Source organism: Dromiciops gliroides, chromosome 3 (assembly GCF_019393635.1).
Source record: "Dromiciops gliroides isolate mDroGli1 chromosome 3, mDroGli1.pri, whole genome shotgun sequence".
Taxonomy (NCBI): domain Eukaryota; kingdom Metazoa; phylum Chordata; class Mammalia; order Microbiotheria; family Microbiotheriidae; genus Dromiciops; species Dromiciops gliroides.
Genome location: NC_057863.1, coordinates 502,531,480 through 502,536,413, shown reverse-complemented (window position 1 = coordinate 502,536,413; position 4,934 = coordinate 502,531,480). Strand labels below are relative to the sequence as shown.

The 4,934-nt window shown below is 38.6% G+C and overlaps 1 pseudogene; it reads right to left on the bottom strand.

The window, feature by feature from the left end:
• Positions 1–1,587: 1,587 nt before the first annotated feature.
• LOC122747831 lies at positions 1,588–2,313 on the bottom strand (annotated as a pseudogene).
• Positions 2,314–4,934: the final 2,621 nt, after the last annotated feature.

The window sequence follows — 4,934 nt, the reverse complement described above, 5'->3', positions numbered from 1 at the left end:
ACTATTCCTCTTCTTCCTGTACATACTTGTTCCTTTTGGACAGTATCTTGGTTTTGCATCTGAGAATCTTCCTTATTCTTTTTTTTTTTCCTTTTCTACTTAGTGTTCTTCAGGTGAGTTCAGCAAGTCCCCAAGCAAATAAATTTTTCTTTGTGGTCTTAATCAGTTTCACTCTGTCCCTGGCTGAATGCCTGTCTAAACCATGGTCCCCAAAGCCAATTCTTGTTTGTTCTCTGACACCATTTTTTTGGCCAGATGTTCACTCCCCCCCTCCCCATCCTCTAACATCCCTAACTCCAGCCAGGATCAGGGAATCATGGTGCAGTAGAAAGTAGGCTGAATTTAGAGTGGGAGCATCTGCGTTTGAATCTTGTCTCTACTAATTAGGAACTGTGCGATCTCAGGCAAGTTACTCTTGCCTCCCCAATCCCCCCAGGGAATCAGTTTTCTTACCTTTAAAATAGAGTTGGACAAGATGATCACTAAGGTCCTTTAGAGTTCTAAATCCCATGGTGCTATGTAAACACCACCTATGCTTCCAAGTCCTCCAGTATTATTGCCAGGAATTTATAATCTGTCTGTATTATTCCCCTAAAGATAACCATGAGTGGTTAGTGGTCAGCAACATCTAGCTGGAGGAGCAATGCAAAACTCTATGCCAATCATAATTAAAAGCATTTACATAGTGCTCTAAGGCTTGAAAAACACCTTACAAATATGATCTTACAACCTGGAAGGCAGGGTTACTATTGTCCCCATTATACAGATGAGAAAACTGAGACAGATGATAAGTTACTTGCAGGTTATGTAAGTGTTAGAGTAAATGCTTGATCTTTGTCTTCTCTCTCTAACCACTGTACCATGTAGCTGTCCTCAATCAATCCACAAACATTTATTAAATGCTTACTACAACAGGGCAGGCACTGTACTAGACATTGGGGATAATAAAGACAAAAATGAAACAATCTCTGCTTGCAAAGAGCTCAAATTTTAATGGGGGAAATAATAACACATACATAAACATGTAAAGAGATTCAATGCTCTATCCACTCTGCTACTTAGCTGCCCTCTATCAATCAATAGGGACAAAAGTGACCCTACCTACCAGGGTTTTTGGCATAGTGTTTTGCCTGTGCCAACATCAGCCAGATGTTATTGGCCAGTATGACATATGTCTTCTTACTATAGCTAACAGCACATGGTTTGGCTACTGGAGAAACTTATGGATCCATCAAAAATCTACCCAGGACTACAAAACGCTGGAGCCTTGGTGAAGACAGGTCTGGACACCAGGTCTTTTGACTCTAAATCCAATACATTCATTATGCTCCAATGCCTTCCTAAAGGACTCCATGCAAATCCATCCTCACTAAAAGCAAGATATCATAAAACTTCTCTTTGATTAATGGTGTGTCAATTGTGCTATTTCCATCTGTAGCTTTTATTATTCCAATGGATTTTTGTCAGAAAAATTAAAAAAAATTTAAAATATTTGATGACATATTATGATATTTTTCAACATTTGGAAGTTTTATTTTAGACAAATTCTGTTTCCTCTTACTTAGTTCTTTCTTTTCCATGCCTGTTTCATCCCCCAGAAGATTTTCCAGAGTCACCACCTTCATCATGCACTTCCATTAGTTTTCCCAGTTCAAACTTGGGCTCCTTGAGTATATTGACTTTTGGAGCAAATACATTATGGAATGAATAAATGAACTGGCAAGCCTTTTCCAATGATGTCTGGAATCAGTTTATTGATAGCTTCTTTCAGGTTATTTGTCTGCTCCTCCAGGGTCATAATTTCCACTAACACTGTAAATTTGAGGGACCTGTTGGTACTATTGCTAGGTATAAAAGGTCGTAATGATAATAGTTGTTGCCCTTAATAAAACCAACTTGGAAGAGGTGGAACAAGTATCCATGGAAAGTTTTGACATCAAAATGGGCTTTAATCATGGTCTTCCATGTTTTTTGACAATGGAATACATCTTGTCCTGGGTAAGGTGCATCCCATGGAAATGAGCCAAAAAGTTTTTGCCCTGAATCTCTTTAGTAATCAGCTTGAACTTAGAAAAAGCAATCTCATTATTCTACAGATCAGTAAAGCTCACTTCAAAAAATACAACCTCGGAGACCATCAAAGGCAATTTTCATTTCTTGAGTTCCTATGACCAATGTCCTGCAAATAATGATTATATTGAACATAGCTGGTGCCTTGATATTATACTGATACTTCAAAAGTGGGTCAATCACTTTCTTCTTGGCTCCCTTCTAGCTGCCTTTGGATAGGTATTTATTCTTGCCAATTGCCATAATCCTCTTCAGAAAGGCAAAAAAACATTCCAAAGGATTTTAAAGAATATTAGACTTGGAAAGGACTTTAAGGATTTTCTATTCAAATGCCTTGGGGGCAGCTAGGTGGCACAGTGGCCCTGGATTCAGGAGGACCTGAGTTCAAATCTGGTCTCAGAAACTTGACACTTACTAGCTGTGTGACCCTGGGCAAGTCGTTTAATCCTCATTGCTCTGCTGTATATATATATATATATATATATATATATATATATATATATATATATATATATGCCTTCATTTTACAGATGAAGAAATTGAGGCCCCAAGTGCTTTCTCAAGGTCACAGAGCTTATTGTGGCTAAAGTAGGATTAGAAATCAAGGACTCTCGTTCTTTGCTTTTTCTGCTATACTACCCCATTTCTCAGAAGTCTATCAAATAAATACAAGTGCTATAAGGACCCTTAAATGATTCCTCTATTCTGCCTTCAACAGATGCTGAGAATTCTAAGATAAATGAAAAATTTGCCAAGTGAAAGAAGGCAATATTCCTTAATTCCCATTTACAAGGGAGAACATTATTTCTTGTACCTATCTCTCCACAAAGGAGCAGCTAGGTGGTACAGTGGATAGAGCAAGGGGCCTGGAGTCAGGAATTCAAATCAGACCTCAAACACTTACTAGCCGTGTGACCTTTGGCAAGTCACATAACCCTGTTTGCCTCAGTTTCCTCATCTGTAAAATAAGTTGGAGAAGGAAATGCAAACCACTCCAGTATCTTTGCCAAGAAAATCTGAAATGGGGTCATGAAGAGTTGGACACAACTGAAAATGACTCAACAACATCTTTCCAGAGTAGTCCCTATTTCCAAGAAGTCCAACAGGGAGGAAAATACATTTTGTATTTACAACATGGAACTGTATAATAAGTTGAAATATCTAATGATACTAATTGAGAGGTGTTACAATGCAGTGGAGAGAAAGCCAGCATAGGAACAGGAAGATCTGGGCTCAACTAACACTTCTGACACACCGGCTGTGTGACTGTTCATAAGTCAGTTAACCTCTCACTACCTTAAGAAGCTCTTTAAGATGATCACTTTCAGAAAAGTTCCCAACTCCCTTAGGAATGGAATTTCTGGATGGTAAAGGCAGCTTCCTACACAGATGACAGCATGAATCTGGTGTAAAAAAACACAATAGGGTGACCAGATCAACTCAGTAAACTCCAGTGTCTCCCCATGGCCTCCAGGATCAATGTCAAATTCCTGTTTGTTATTCAAAGCCCTTCATAACCTCACTCCCTCCTACATTTCCAGTTTTCTTAGACCTTCCTCCCTATGATATACACTTGGATCCACTTTGGCCTCCTGGCTTTTCCATGAACAAGACATTCCTTACTATGGCTCCAGACATTTTCTCTGGCTCTCCCCACTGCCTGGAATGCTGTCTTTTCTCACCTCTACCCACTGACTTCTTTGACATCCTTTAAGACTCTACTAAATCCCCATTCTTTAGAGTAACCCTTTCCCAACCCCTCTTAATTCTAATGCTTCCCCTCTGTCTTTTATTTCTAATTTATGTTGTATATAGTTTGCATTTTATATATTTGTTTCCATGTTGTCACCCCCATTGGATTGTAAGGTCCTCCAGGGAAGGGGCTGTCTTTTGCCTTTTTTTGTATCACCAGAATGTAACAAAGTGCTAAGCACATAGTAGGCACTTATTAAATGTTTATTGACTGATTGAGGTTTGTTTTCACTTTGTATTGATGTTAGGTGGTGTGGTGAATAGAGAACAGGGCCTAGAGACAGGAAGACCAGAGTTTGAATACAGCCTTTGACACTTACTAGCTACGTGACCCTGAACAAGGCACTTAATAGCTGTGTGCCTCAGTTTCCTCATCTGTAAAATGGGGAAAATAATAACTCCTTCCTTTCAGGGTTGTTGTGAGGATCAAATGGATTAATAATTGTAAAACAATTAGTACACTGCCTGGAACATAGTAAGTGCTCTTTGTTAGTTATTATTATTATTATTATTATTATTATTATTATTATTATTATTATTATTATTATTCAGAGAGGATTAAAGGGCCAAGTCTAATTTCCTGGGGCATTTACCATTTCCATGCTTTCTAGAAGGACTAAAGAACTACCTTGGTCTCTGTTCAAACAATTTACTAGTTTGATGAGTTACTTACATCATATAACGTGGGGGTCAAGGTCTCTTGAGTCATTCAACTTAGTTCACAAAACAACTTTCAGCATGGAATAGCTCAATCAAATTCTGTTCTGGAGTCAAGGACACAGGTATAAATTCTGCATCTGATAATTACTAGCTGTATGAGTCTAGGTAATCCCTTAATTTCTATGAGCCTGTTTCCTGACATCTGTAAAATGGGGCTCATGATAGTGCCTCTCTCAAAGGGCTGGTGTGAGATTCAAATGAGAATGTATGTGAAGCTCTTTACAAGTCTTCAAGCACCATATAAAAGTGAGTGATTATTACATTGTTAGACCAGATAACCTCTTAAGAGCTCTGTGAGCTCAAAGATATATGATTCTGTGACCTCAGGATACCCTTTAATAGAGAACAAGAAAAGCTGGTTGGGGGCAGCTTGTTGGTGCAGTGGATAGAGT